Here is a 16015-nt window from a genome sequence, read left to right as displayed (position 1 = left end):
TGTATACCTATTTGACGTGTTGAAATGTTCTAATTTACCGACAAGCATTAGAGTCACATGCCTAAAATAATGAATAGATAGGAGTACTGGGTATTCACGACATGCTCAGGGCTTGGTCATCAATCTCCTTATACTTGCGTAAAAACATGCAGCAAGGTAGTAAAAATGTGAGCCCTTAGACAAATTTCTTATTGTAACACTGATCCTTCATGGAACTTTTATATGCAGCTACGTAATAAATACTGACCATTCCTGTAATAGCAGTATCTTGTAAATTTTTAAACCAAAAACAATTTAATAACCACGTAAAACTTCATGACTAGATCCATAATAATACGTATAGTAGTTAAGTACCCAGCAATAAACAAGTAAGTAGACCATCTTAGTACAAAACAACAACACATAAAGAGCATAAGCGTATTAATGCAGTGCAAGTGTCAACACTGTCAACACTACAGAGGCTTGTTCGCACACAGGCGTTTGAATTTACATACACAATCTTATAGAAAAAATATTTAAGTTCGCCAGTACAATAAGTACATATATCGCAATATTTTATGTAGTTGTGGTTGGCAGCGCCACCCGTTTACTAAAAGACCGCGCACACTTCTGCGCAGCTACAAGCTAATTAGTGCACGTGATTGCGCGCACTCTAAATACAAGCAAAATATCAACACCTCCTTATCCCAAGTGCACTAAATCTAATTAAATCATCATATCTCTTTAAAAATAAAGTATTTAGCGTAGAAGATATTAAATTAACTCTATCATCTACGACTACAAAATCCCTTATCTTCAATATAATAATTAGTAATTACGATAAACGAAAAAAAGGTGCCTTAATTCTGAATAACCCAGAGCTGTCAAAGATTTTTTTTCCAAATAAAACAAATCAATCATCCAATTCCAAGACACCAAGAGCGCACAAAGAATATATATAACAATCAAACAAAGCGTAAATGTCATTCCAAATAACAGAGCGCATTATAATTGTATTTAGTAATCGAATACAGCAAGCACATCACACGTAACTGAAAGTGCTAGAAGATTTCGTTAATTAATCCCGAGTAACACAGAGCAAGAGACTATTACTTTAACTGGAAAAAAAAATATGTTTGACTAAAAGACTAAGAGCACCCGATGATTTCAGCGCTCTTAGTTACTTATAATAAAAAAGTAACTTAATCATCTATTACTTAAAAAAAAAGTTTTCTCATTATAAATCTTCAAAGGGACCCACACTTGACAAAACTATGAAGATATGTAATAGCTTAATTTGTTTATTAAATTACTCCACAGTCTACTCTGATGCTACCACATTATTTAAACACTTTCTACACTTACATGAATTATGAGACAATTTTAATAAAAAAAAAAAATATAAGATTTCATGCTATCGTGATTTTGAACAGTTTACGGCCAATTTGACGAGACGAAGAAGTTTCTTAATTTATTTATAACTTTTTCCTAAAAAATAATATTTTGTTGAACTTAAGAAGTATCCTCAAGACCCCTACATAAATTATCTGACGACTTTTAGTTAGAATAACACCGTTAGTTTTGGAGCTACAGTTATTTAAATCACTCGACGACCGACTCGATTAGATGAAAAAACTCCTTAATTTATTTATAACTTTTTGTTAAACGATATTCTTTCTTTAAAACTTGCTAGGTACCCTCCAGGCACCTACAGAATTTACATTACAAGTTTTGGTGAGAAGAACACCCTTGGTTTTTGGAGCTTGGAGTAAAAAGTTGACGATCGATTTGGCAAGATAAAAAAGCTCCTTAATTTAATTATTACTTTTTTCTAACAATAATAATTCCTTAAAACTTAGTAGGTACTCTTAAGCAACCTACATAGATAATCTGACTAGTTTTGGTGAAAAGAACACCCTTAGTTTTGGAGCTAAGGTACTTTGAAACAGTTGACGACCGATTCGACGAAACTGAAAAAGTCCTTAATGTATTATAACTTTTTCTTTAACGATGTTCTTTTGTTAAAACTTAGTAGATACCCTAGAAGCACCTACAAAGAATAACTGACAAGTTTTGGTAACAAAAACACCTTTAGTATTAAAGCTACAGTGATTTTAACCAGTCGACGACCGATCTGACATGATAAAAAAGCTCCTCAATTTATTTAAAATTTTTTTTACTCAAGGTTTTTTGTTTGATCTTAGTAGGTACCCTCGTGGCACCTACGTAAATTAACTGACAAGTTTTGGTGAAAAGTACACCCTTACTTTGATGGCTACGGTGATTTTAAATTGTCGATGGCCGATTTGACGAGAATGGAAAGGTCCTTAATTAATTTATAACTTTTTTTTAACAATTTTTTTTTATTATAACTTAGTTGGTACCCTCAACGCACCTGGATAAATTATCTGCAGTTTTTGTTAAAAAGAACACCCTTAGTTTTGGAGCTACAGTAATTTTAAACAGTGGACGACCGATTTGACTAGATAAAAAAGCTGCTTAATTATTTTACAACTTTTTTTTACCAATTCTTTTTTTATTTTAACTTGGTAGGTCCTCTTGAGGCACCTACACAGATAATCCGGCTGGTTTTGGTAAAAAGACCAGCCTTAGTCTTGGAGCTACAGTAATTTCGAATAGTAGACGTCTTATTTAACGAGGTAAAAAGTTCCTTAACACATTTATATTTTTTTTTTAAACAATGTTCTTTTAATTATACTTCTTAGGTACTTTTCAGACACCTACAAAAATTGTGTAACGAAATTTGGTAAGAAAAACATCCTTAATTTTAGAGCTACAGTTATTTCAATCAGTCGACGACCGATTGACGAGGTGAAAAAGCTCCTTAAATTATTTATAATTTCTTTGTAAACACTGTTTTTTTGTTGAAACTCAAAAGATACATTCAAGGAGCCTACGCAAATTATCGAACTAGCGTTGGTAAACAAATCATTCTTTGTTTTGGAGCAACAGTAATTTTAATCATTCGACGAGAAATAAAAAACTCCTCAACGTAATTGTAAGAGTACTTTAAACAACGTTTTATTATTTTAATTTAGTATGTTCCCTTAAGGCACCTACAGGAATTATTTCAAGAGTTCTCGTAAGAAGAACACCCCTAGTTTTGGAGCTACAGTTAATTCAATCAGTTGACGACCGATTGACGAGGTGAAAAAGCTCCTTAATTTATTTTTAACTCTTTTTGCACGAGGTTTTTTAATTAAACTTAGTAGGTACCCTCGTGACATCTACATGAATTATCTAAAGAGTTTTGGTAAAAACTGCACCCTCAGTTTTGTATCTAAGGTGATTTGAAATAGTCGACGGCTGGTTCGACAAAATAAAAAAAATCTTTAATTTATTTATAATTTTTTGCGAAAGATGTTTTATTGTTGAAACGTGAGAAATACCCTCGAAAAACCTCCACAAAGAACCTAACCAGCTATAGTAAACAGATCATCCTTAGATATGGAGCTACAGTAATTTTAAATAGTCGACGGCCAAATCGACAAGGTCAAAAAGCTCCTTCACAAATTTATTATTTTTTTTACAATGTTCTTTTATTTAAACTTTGTTAGTACCCTCCAGGCACCTACAGGAATTAAACGAGTTTTGGTAAGAACACCCTTACTTCTATAGCTACAGTAATTTTAACCAGTTGAAGACCGATTCAAGGAGGTAAAAAAGCTCCTTAATTTCTTTTTAATTATTGTCACACATGGTTTTTTGTTTGAACTTGGTTAGTACTCTTGTGGCACCTACATAAATTATCTGACGAGTTTTCATGAAATGTACACCCTTACTTTAGTAGCTACGGTGATTTCATATTGTCGACGGCCGATTTGACGAGAATAGAAAGCTCCTTAATTAATTAATAACTTTTTTTTAACAATGTTTTTTTTATTTTAACCTTGTAGGTACCCTCGACGCATCTAGATAAATTTTATCTGCAGTTTTTGTTAAAAAGAACACCATTAGTTTCGGAGCTACAGTGATTTTAAACAGTCGACGACCGATTTGACGAGATGAAAAAGCTCCTCGATTTGTTTATATTGTTTTTTAAATAATGTTTTTTTGTTAAGACTAAGAAGGTACCCTTAAGGCACCTACATAAATTAACTGGCTAGTTTTAGTAAAAAAAACATTTTTAGTTTTTGAGTTACAGTGTTTTTAAATAGTTTTTACTTTTTTTGAACGGTATTTTTTTGTTAAAACTTTGTAGGTACCCTCAAGGCACCTACATAAATAATCTGACTAGTTTCGGTTAAAAAATACCCTTATTTTTAGATCTAAGAGGACTTTATACAGTCGATGACTGATTTGACAAAATAAAAAAGCTTCTTCATTTATTGATAACTTTTTTTTAACAATGTTTTTTAATTAAAACTTTGGATGTACCCTTATGGCGCATCCATAAATTATTGGACAAAATTCGATAAAAGTAACACCCTTAGTTTCGGAGCTACAGCGCTTTTAAGCAGTTGACGACCAATTTGACAAGATAAAAAAGTTCTATAATCTGTTTATAACTTTTTTGAGATAATGTTCTCTTGTTAAAACTGATGCGGGTTTCCTTAAGGCGCCAACATGAATTAATTAGCTTGTTTTGGTAAACAATACCTTTAGTTTTGGAGTTACAGTGATTTTAAATAGTCGTAATTTTTTTTTAAACGATGTTCTTTTGTTAAAACTCTGTACATACCCTCAAAGCATCTACATAAATAATCCGACTAGTTTTGATAAAAAGAACACACTAAGTTTTAGAGTAAAGGTGTTTTAAAACAAGCGACGGCTGATTTGACAAAACAAAAAACTCTTCAATTTATTGTCCACTTTTCTTACACGAGGTTTTTGGATTAAACTTGGTAATTGTCGAGGTAAAAAAGCTCCTCTACAAATTAACCATTTTTTTAAATTAAGTTCTTTTATTTAAATTTCGTACTCTCCAGGCACCTACAGAATTTATATTACACGTTTTGGTGAGAAGAACACTCTTAGTTTGGAAGCTACAGTAATTTTATCCAGTTAACGACCGATTCGATAAGATAAAAAAGCTCCTCAATTAAGCTTTAACTTTTTTCACACAAGGTTTTTTGTTTAAACTTGGTAGGTACCCTCGTGGTATCTACATAAATTATCTGTACAGTTTAAGTAAAGAGAAACCCCTTAGTTCTAACGCTAAGGGCATTTAAAACAGTTGACGACCAATCTGACGGAATTAAATAACTCCTTAATGTGTTTGTACTTTTTTTTTAACGATGTTATTTTGATAAAACTTGGTAGGTACCCTCGACTCACCTACATAAATTATCTGACAAAATTTGGTCAGAATAACATTCTACATTTTAGAGCTGAATCGATTTTAACAGTCGACGATCGGTTTGATAAAATAAAAATGCTCCTCTATTAATCTAAAACTTTTTTTTAAGCAATGTTCTTTTGAAAAAACAAAGGAGGTACCCCTAAGTCACCTACATAAATTAACTAGCTAGTTTTGGTAAGAAAAACACCTTTAGTTTTAAAGCTGCAGTGATTTTTAATAGTCGGTAAGCAATTTGAGAACATGAAAAAGCTCTTTAATTTATTTATAATTTTTCTTTATCGGTGTTGTTTTATTTAATCTTAGTAGGTACCCTCGACTTACCTACATGATCCGACGTGTTTTAGTTAAAAGAACACCTTTAGTTTTGGAGCTACAATAATTTGAAACAGTCGACGTCCGACTTAACGGGATAAAAATACTCCTTAATTTATTTGTAATGTTTTTTGTAAACACTGTTTTTTTGTTAAAACTTGGAACATATCCTTGAGAAACCTACACAAGTTATAGAACTAGCGTTGGTAAACAGATCATCTTTAGTTTTTGAGCAATAGTGTTTTTGATCATTCAGTGACCCATTTGACGAGACAAAAAAGCTCCTCAACGTATTTATAACTTTTGTTAAACAAGGTTCTTAATTTAAACTTTATAGGTTTCCTCAAGGCTTTTACAGAAAGTGTATGACTAGTTTTGGTAAAGAGAACTTTTTTAGTTTTGGAGCTTCAGTGATTTTTAATAGTCAACGACCGATTCGACGAGATAAAAAAGCTTCTTAATTTATTTACTTTTTATTCAAACAATGTCATTTTATTAAACTTCGTAGGTACCCTTGAGGCCCCTACACAAATTATGTGATGAGTTATGATAAGACGAACACCTTTAGTTTTGGAGTTACAGTGATTTCAAACAGTCGACGAACGATTCGACGAGATAAAAAAGCTCCTTTATCTAATTTTAACTTCTTTCTAAACTATGTTCCTTTGTTAAGACTTGGGTGGTACCCTTGAAGGACCTACATAAATTATCCAACTAGTGTTAGTCAAACAAACAATACCCCTTTAGTTTTAGAGCTACATTAATTTTGAATAGTCGACAACCGATTCGATGAGGTGAGAGCTACTGAATTCATTTGTCACTTTTTTTCAAACAATGGTCTTTTATTGTAACTTTGTAGGTACCCTCAACTTACTAAAATAAATTATCTGTCAAGTTTAAGTAAGAAAAACACCCTTAGTTCTGGAGCTGCAGCGATTTTAACAGTTGGCGACCGATTTAACAAAATAACATATTTCCTCAATTTATTTATAACTTTATTTATCGATATCTTGTAATTGAAACTTTGTAGGTACTATAAAGGCACGTACATACATTATCTAACGAAATTTAGTAAGAGTAATACCCATAATTCAAGAGCTACAGTGATTTCAAATAGTCGACATCCTTTTCGACAAGATAAAAAAGCTTCTTAATTTGTTTGTAACTTTTTTTTGAATAATGTTCTGCTGTTGAAACTGCGAAGGTACCTTTAAGGCACCTACATATATTAACTGGCTAGTTTTGGTAAAAAAAACACCTTTAGTTTTGGAGTTACAGTGATTTTAAATAGTCGCAGCTTTTTTTATAACGATGTTCTCTTGTTAAAACTCTGTAGGTACCCTGAAGGCACCTAAATAAATATTCCGACTTTTTTTGTTAAAAAGCGCACTCTTAGTTTTGGAGCTACAGTAATTTAAAATGGTCGACGGCCAAATTGACTAGGTGAAAAAGCTCCTTATAAAGTTTATTATTTTTTTTAACAATGTACTTTTATTTAAACTCCGTAGGTACTTTCCAGACACCTACAGAAATTATATAACGAGTTTTGGTGGGACGAACACCCTTAGTTTTGGAGCTACAGTTATTTTTATCAGTCGACAACCGATTCAACGAGGTGAAAAAGCTCCTTAATTTATTTATACTTTTTGTTCAAACAAAATCTTATTCAACATAGTAGGTACCCTTGAGGCACCTACACAAATGATCTGACGAGTTTTGGTAAAAACGGCACCTTTTGTTTTGTAGCCATGGTAATTTTAAATATTAGACGGTCAGTTCGACAAGGTCAATGAGCTTCTTGATTTATACATAATTTTGTTGTGAAGTATGTTTTTTTGTTAAAACTTGGTAAATACTCTCGAGGACCCTACATAAATTATCTAACTAGCGTTAGTAAATAGATTATCCTTAGTTTTGGAGCTACAGTAATTTAAAGTAGTTGATGGCCAATTCGACGTGATTAATAAGTTCCTTACTACATTTATATTTTTTTTTAACAATGTTTTTCCATTCAAACTTTGGAGGAATCTTCTAAGCACAGAAATTGTATAATAAGTTTTTGTACAAAGAACACTCTTAGTTCCCGAGCTACAGTTATTTAAATTAGTCAACAACCGAATTGACGAGGTGAAATAGTATATTACGTACGAGTTTGCAAAGGCTTTGATTTACGAACCGAGAGGTTTACGGCACGAGCCGAAGGTCAGGGCCGTAACGAGGTTAGTCAAGAAGCATTTTCAAACAAGTTTTGTAAACTATTTTTCCCCCTGAGGACCCAAAATTAAGCGGCGAAGGTGCTATTTTGAGGTTAGAAGGCGGAAATAGCTTCTTAAATTATATAAAATTTTTTTGGTGATCGATGTTTTTTTGATAAATTTTGGAAGTTACTCTTCAGTAATCTACTTAAATTATCCAACTAGCGTCAGTAGAAAGATCACTTTTATTTACGAAGCTACAGTGATTTTAAACAGTTGACGATCGATTTGTCGAGATGAAAAATCTTCTTATTTTGTTTATAACTTTTTTTTAACAATGTTCTCTTGTTAACACTGAAAATTTTTCCTTATGACACCTACATAAATTAAATTGCTAGTTTTGGTAAAAAGAACACCCTTAGTTTTTGAGCTAAGTTGATTTAAAACAGTCGATGGCCAATTTGAAAATATAGAAAAGCTCCTCAGTTTATTTTTAACTCCTTCCGCACAAGGCTTTTTGATTAAACTTTGTAGCTACCCTTGTGGCACCTACACAAATTATCTGAAGAGTTTTGGTAAAAATTACACCCTTAGTTTTGTATCTACGGTAATTTAAAATATTCGACGACCGTGGCTGGTTGGACGAAGTGAAAGACCTCCTTAATTTGTGAATAACACAGCCCCACAAAAAAAAATTTTCTGACCTGGGGGTCTCACTATGCTTACTATACGTTTTTGGGGTTACTGAATCCGAATTAAGGTTATATATAGCTTCATTGGGCTTAGGTTTAGCCATAACCTCAAAAAATAGGCCCAAAACTACCTGAAAACATGAAATATCTACTAGTTAAGCATTTGTAACCCAGGTAATCCTTGAATACTCATAACCTCATAGTTCCCATACTCCATACACACTAAAACCCCATAACCTAATAATTCCATACCAGATAACGGTCGAAACCAGATAAGCAACAGAGATTGGGGTTTCGAACTCTAGGAAATCATTGAAAAAAAAAATTTTTGACTTCTGGATCTTACCATGCTTACTTTATGTTTTGGGTTTACTGAATACGAATTAAGGGTCTTTATAGCTCTATCGGATCTAGATTTAGCCATAACCTCAATAAAAAGCCGAAATGGCGGTCAAGGATGCTAACCTCCCAATCAAACTATCCTAACGTATTTGGTGCCGTAAAATCTGTAATGACCTTGTTTTCGATGCATACATTAACTTATCCCATATTTATTTTTTATGTGAATTAAACTTACCATCGGTATTAGCGTTACCCGATGTACACCGCGAAGAGGTTGCGTGATCGGATTTAGTATATAATTTATCCCTGAGAAGGGCTGTTTGATAAAAATGTGGCTACTGTAGCATAAGGGGCTAACTATTTTCTTTCTTACTGCTATAACGTGTTCTTTTGTCTTCAAATGAGCGGTGTTAAGGCCTTTTTTACGTTTTTTGCTACGCTGCGTATCTCTCTTGAGCATTCAACAGAAATCTGCCATCCTGTTTACATTCCATCGACCTTGATAATGAGTTTCCGCTATTTTAAGGTCTTGATGGAAACGTTCCCCCTCATCCTCGGTAAAAAGTCCTAGGTTATCAGGGAATTTATCTATATGGGAGTCGAAGAAGTAAAGTGTTAAGTTCATTAAACAGCCAAGTTTTTTATAGTTTTTTATTAAATCAGTAACGAAATCTTTATAAGCTGGACTTCTCCTGTTTCCAAGAAAATTTTGTACAACTGAACGAAAACTAAGCTATGCTGTTCTTTTGAATACATTTATGTGATTGGTGAAGTGAATATCTTTGAAAATTTTCCTGATTTGGGGTCCATCAAACACTCCTTCTTTTATGTCAGCCTCTGAAAGTTTAGGAAATTTCGTTTGCAAATACTGAAAGCAGTTACCTGTTTTATTTAGAGCTTTGACAAACTGCTTCATCAGACCAAGTTTAATGTGAAGAGGAGGAATTAGGATTTTTGTTGGATCTACAAGGGAATCATGAATGATGTTACATGACCCAGGGTATAATTTCGTTCTTACTAGCCATTTTTTTACGTTGTTATGTCTCTGTCGATCTCTACTATCCCATAAACATAAATAACAAGGGTACTTAGTGAATCCTGACTGTTGCGCCAGTAACATTGAAATGATTTTCAGATCTCCACATACTTGCTATCTTGCATTCTCACCCTGATCAGCCGCTGATACTGGGTTACCGAATTCCTGCATTGTAGTTCTACTTCGTGTGTTTGCCATGACTGCTCAGATGCCGTTATACAGGGTCTCTTCTGGATCACGGAATTACTCCGTTGCCCACTGTGAACCATGTGGAGGTGCCCTGGATTGCTAACACACGAAGAAACACTACATCTACATTGAGATCTGCATATGCATCGAAAACTAGGTCGTTAAAGATTTTAGGGCACTGTATACGTTAGGCTACTTCGATTAAGAAGGTAGCATCCTCGACCGGGAATTAGGCTTTTTATTGAGATTATGGCTAAACCTAGATCCGATGAAGTTATAAAGACCCTTAATTCGTATTCAGTGAACCCGAAAACATAGAGTAAGGATAGTAAGACCAAGTAGTCAGCAATTTTTTTTTTCAATGATTTCCGAGAGTTCGAAACCCCAATCTCTGTTGCTTATCTGGTTTCAAGCTTATGGTATTATTAGGTTATGGGGTTTTAGTGTGTATAGAGTATGGGAATTATGAGGCTATGAGTATTCGGGGTTACCTGGGTAACAAATCTTTACTAGTAGATATTTCATGTTTTTAGGTAGTTTTGGGCCTATTTTTTGAGGTTATGGCTAAACCTAGACCCGATGGAGCTATATAGACCCTCAATTCGGATTCAGCGACCCCGAAAACGTATAGTAAGCATAGTGAGACCCTCAGGTCAGAAAATTTTTTTTTGTGGGGCTGTGTAATTGGTTGTGAATGATGTTAATTTGTTCAAACGTAGTAAATACCCTCGAGGAACCTACATAAATTATGTCGCTAGCGTTAGTAAAAAGACCACCCTTAGTTTTGGAGCAACAGTAAGTTAAATCAGTCGATGGTCAAATTGACGAGGTAAAAAAGTTCCTTTACATATTTATTTATTTTTTTTTTACAATGTTCTTTTATTTGAACTTCGTAGGTACCCACTAGGCACCTACAGAAATCATATAACGAGTTTTGGTAAGAAGAACACCCTTAGTTTTGGAGCTACAGTTATTTCAAGCAGTTGACATCTGAATTGACGAGGTTAAAGAGCTTCTTGATTTATTTCCAATTTTTTTGTCAACACTGTTTTTTTTTTTTAAATTTACCTCGTGGAACCTAGATAAATTATCTAATACTTTTTGGTGGGGAAAACACCCTTAGTTTGAGAGCTTTAGTAATTTTAAACGGTGGATGACCAAATCGACGATATAAAAAAGCCCCTTGATTTATTTATAACTTTTTTTCGAAACAATATTCTTTTATTAAACTTTGTAGGTATCCTTGAGGCACCTACACATATTATTTGCTGAGTTTCGGTAAAACAAATACCTTAACTTTTGGAGATACAGTGATTTTAATCAGTTGACGACTAATTAGACAAGATAAAAAAGCTTTTTTATCTATTTATAACTTTTTTTTAAACAACGTTTTTTTTTGGAGACAAGGTAGGTACCCTTAAGGTACCTCAATTTATGTATAACTTTCTTTTTAATGGTGTTATTTTGTTGAATCTCAGTAGATACCTTCCGACACCTACATAAATTATCTGATGAGTTTTAGTAAAAAAAACGTATTTGCTTTTGGAGCTACAGTAATTTTAAACAGTCGACGACCGATTTAACGTGATAAAAAAACTCCTTAATTTATTTAGAACTTTTTCTTAAATAATGTTTTTTTCTTAAAACTTGTTAGGTACTATTAAGGCACCTACATATATATGTTACGTCGGCGCAACGTATTATTTGAGCCTAAGCTTTCGCTTAATAACTCGGGACTCGCACTGGGCGCGTAGGTGGGACGCGGGGCTAAAGGGTAGTTATTTTTTTTGTCTGAGTATTTGAAAAGGGGCGAGGACGACCGATTTGATTAAATCGACGCGCTTTAAGAGCAATAATGCGATGCACTCGTTTGCGGCGTGCCTCGGATTCATCGAGGATACCTAGTGTGATGTGTCGAACCGTATCCCGTTCGCGATCTAGAGGTTACCAGTACCGTAACGAGCAAAGGTAGTTACACTCTAAAGGTTACGCAAGGGGGTAAAATTGCTTAAGTTTGTGACTGGTCTAGGATCCACCAGTACCATCTGGAGTAAATGTGGTTTCCCTAGACTTTACGTGAGGACTAATTCGTCTATTTAATTTCGTAACGTAGTATTTACCGATACCGAATTTCAAACTCTAACAAAAACACGTCCGCGTTTGAAACTGGGAGAAAAAAAAAGAACTTATTACTTTGTATTTGAATTCGAATTACTTTTATTTGTTGATATACAACGTACAGTGCAGTGAACCAGCGTGAGGTGTCCGAGATCGAGGATTGAAAACCGCACTCGTGGAGGACCGTGAAATAGCACAGGCAGACTCAAGCTACTTAGTCAACCGTTCGAGGGTGAAATTAAACTGTGTTTTTCTGTGCCTTCAGGCCCTTTTTATAAGGAGTAGTGGACCTCGACCACGCGCTGGCTGGAAACTGACGCAGGTAAGCTTGCCGCCGAAAATTTTGGGGGAGAAGACAATAGCCGAAGATCTAATTGGCTGGAGTTGCTTTAGTTTAGTCACTTAAAATTGGCACTCTCCACCTTTGGCTAGCTTTCCTACATGCGTCAAGAGAGGGGAAGGTGATTCACTCACTTGCACCCTTCCTTTCTCTTTTACATCAAGATTTTACAGATTTTCCAATGTTATTTTATATTAACCTTAGGATAACATATTGCTAGAATTTACTTAGACTAAGCATTGTTCGTTTCTTCAATCAAATTTATTGCAAAAAGAGCGGTGAAAATCGCCCAATATTTCATGTAGGTATTGACTGAATAATCATTCACTGCGTTGCTGTATTAATAATAGGGTTAGTAATAATAATTTTTACACATTAATAATTATAACAGTTGATAGAGTTGCCAGATACATTAATCGAACAAGTTGATAGTTGGAAAGCGTAATTGTTAACAGCGGTCCAACCATTCAACTCTGAAGCAGCTGTAGTTGTGGTCCAAACACTAATCAGGTGCTTGTCGTGACCCATTGTTTGTTAACTTAACGAAGCTTGTCGGTCGTTTTAATTTATTGTTAGCTACGAATATATTTTGAAATGTTAGTAGTGGGATCAATTCTCATTTCCTCTTTTGCTTACTCTTTGGAGAGGATGTCGGCACGTGGTGCCCTGGGAACTTGAAAATTCCGCTACTTATATTGGCTCATCGCACGACCTCTCTCTCGACATATCTAAGTCAGGAAAAGCGGAAGGAGCTATTGTTGACTGTTAACTCAACCTCCCGCTTTCCTTTACATATTGAAAAGTAGCAACATTTGTCCGGATTACAATAATTAGGTTTTTGCGACTGGTATAAAAATTCTATGGTGTAAGAGGGTAGCTTGGCAACTCATGTATCAAGAACGAGCGAAAAACTAATAATGTCGCTTTGTTAGGTTTACAGTAGTTAACATTATTATTCATATTGTAATTGCTTATCAACTATTTATTAACTCTATCTTAGTCTACTTGTTTTAGTTCTTATCTACCGGCGCAACTGTTCCTGGCTAGCCTTTTGCATCTGTTAGTTCTTTAAAGTTATTTTATTATTTTACGCTTTGAAAAGTATTTCATTTGATTTCTTTTCCAGTCAGCATGGGCCAGCGTGCATATATGTGAGTCATGCATGGTCGTAGTACCTTAGCTACCAGCAATCTTGTAGGTGATTCACCTCTTTTCAGATCCACATTGGCCCTGCGTTTAGTGTTCTAAGATCGGCACGGAAAGTTTTGAAGAAAGGGGAATAAAATTAATGTGGATACACCGATGTTACAATAATCCGACTAGTTTTGATTAAATGAACACGCTTTGTTTTGAATCTAAGGTGATTTTATATGGTTGACGGCTGATTCGACAAGATAGAAAAGCTCCTCCATTTATTTATAACTCTCTTTTTAATGGTGTTATTTTGTTGAATCTCAGTAGGTACCTTCTGACACCTACATAAATTATCTGATGAGTTTTAGTAAAAAGAACATGTTTGCTTTTGGAGCTTCAGTAATTTTAAACAGTTGACGACCGATTTAACGTGATAAAAAAACTTCCTAATTTATTTATAACTTTTTCTTGAATAATGTTTTTTTCTTAAAACTTGTTAGGTACTATTGTGGCACCTACATAAATAATTCGACTAGTTTTGATTAAATGAACACCCTTTGTTTTGGATCTAGGATGATTTTATATGGTTGACGGCTGATTCGACAAGATAGAAAAGCTCCTCCATTTATTTCCACCTTTTTTTGCACAAGGTTCTTAGTTCTAACCTAAAAGGTACTTTTGTGGCACTTACATAAATTATCTGGTAAGTTTTTGGGAAAAAGACACCCTCAGTTTTGTTGCTACGGTTATTTTAAATGGTCGATAGCCAGTTCAACGAGGTGAAAAAGCTCGTTAATTCATTAGTATTTTTTTTGCAAACGATGTTTTTGTGTAGAAACTTGATCGATACCCTCGAGGAACCTAAAAAAATTATCTATCTAGCGTTGCTAAACAGATCACCCTTAGTTTGAGAGCTACAGTGATTTTAAACCTTTGACAAACGATTTGACGTGGTAGAAAAACTCCTTAGTTTATTTATAACTTTTTTTTTAACAATGTTTTTTTTATTTTAAACTGGGTAGGTCCTCTTGGGGCACTTACATAAATAATCCAACTAGTTTTGGTAAAGAGGACACCCTTGGTTTTTGAGCTAAGGTGATTTGAAACCTCGATGGTCGATTCGACGAGATAAAAAAACTCGTCAATTTATTTTCACCTTTTTCTACACGAAGTTTTTAGTCCAAACTTAGTAGGTGCCCTCGTGGCACCTAAACAGATTATCTGATGAGTTTTAGTAAAAAGTACAACCTTAGGTTTGTAGCCACGGTGATTTTAAATAGTCGACGGCTGGTTCAACAAGGTAAAAAAGCTCTTTAGATGATTAATATTTTTTTTAAAACAATTTTCTTTCATTTAAACTTCGTAGGTATCCTCGTGGCACCTACATACATTATCTGAAAAGTTTTGGTAAAAAGTACACCCTTAGTTTTGTATCTATGGTGATTTTAAATAGTCGATGGCCGGTTCTAACAAGTGAAACAGCACCTAGATAAATTATCTGCAGTTTTTGTTAAACAGAACACCCTTAGTCTCGTATCTACGATAATTTTGAATAGTCGATGGCCCGTTTAATGAAGTGAAAAAGTTCCTTTATTTATTAATAATTCGTTGTAAAGGATGTTTTTTGTTCAAACGCAGTAAATACATTCAAGGAACCTACACGAATCATCTTACTATCGTTAGTAAAAAGATCACCCTTAGTTTTGGAGCTACATGTATTTAAAATAGTCGACGACCAAACTGACGAGGTGAAAAAGATCCCTTTATTTATTTGTAACTTTTTTCTAAACAAAATTTCTTTATTTCAACTTTGTAGGTACCCTCGACTCACCTACATAAATTATCTGACGAGTTTTGGTAAGAAGGACACCCTTACTTTTGGAGCTACAGAAATTTTAATTAATTGGCGACCGGTTTGACGAGATAAACAAGCTTTATAATTTATTTTTTAATTTTTTCCATACGATTTTCTTTGGTCCAAACTTGGTAGGTACTTTTGAGGCAGCTTTATTAATTATCTGACGAAATTTGGTAAGAGGAACACCCTTAGTTTTGAAGTTGAGGTGATTTCAAATAGTCGATGGCCTGAACAATGTAACTTCATTCAATTTTTGTGGGTACTTTTGGGACACCTTTATATTTTCTGACGAGTGTTGGCAAGATCACTTCAAGTTTTGGAGCTACAGTGAGTTTAATTAGTCGACGACTGATTTTCAGGGTGGAAAAGCTTCTAAATTTATTGATATTTTTTTTTTTTTAATATTGTATTTAATTTTTGTAGGTTTTTTCGAGGCACCTACATTAATAATCTGACTAGTTTTAGTAAAAAGAACACCCTTAGTCTTGGAGCTACGG

General features: G+C 34.1%; 1 protein-coding gene across 2 annotated transcripts in view; it reads left to right on the top strand.

The window, feature by feature from the left end:
• ProRS-m (prolyl-tRNA synthetase 2-like protein, mitochondrial) overlaps positions 1 to 16015 on the top strand; it is a 310699-nt gene that overhangs the window by 56771 nt on the left and 237913 nt on the right. The window lies entirely within an intron of this gene.

This window comes from Copidosoma floridanum, unplaced genomic scaffold, assembly GCF_036245765.1.
Source record: "Copidosoma floridanum isolate Cflo_tuat_1 unplaced genomic scaffold, Cflo_Japanese_pri ptg000004l, whole genome shotgun sequence".
Lineage (NCBI taxonomy): Eukaryota > Metazoa > Arthropoda > Insecta > Hymenoptera > Encyrtidae > Copidosoma > Copidosoma floridanum.
This window is presented reverse-complemented; position numbering and strand designations above follow the sequence as displayed.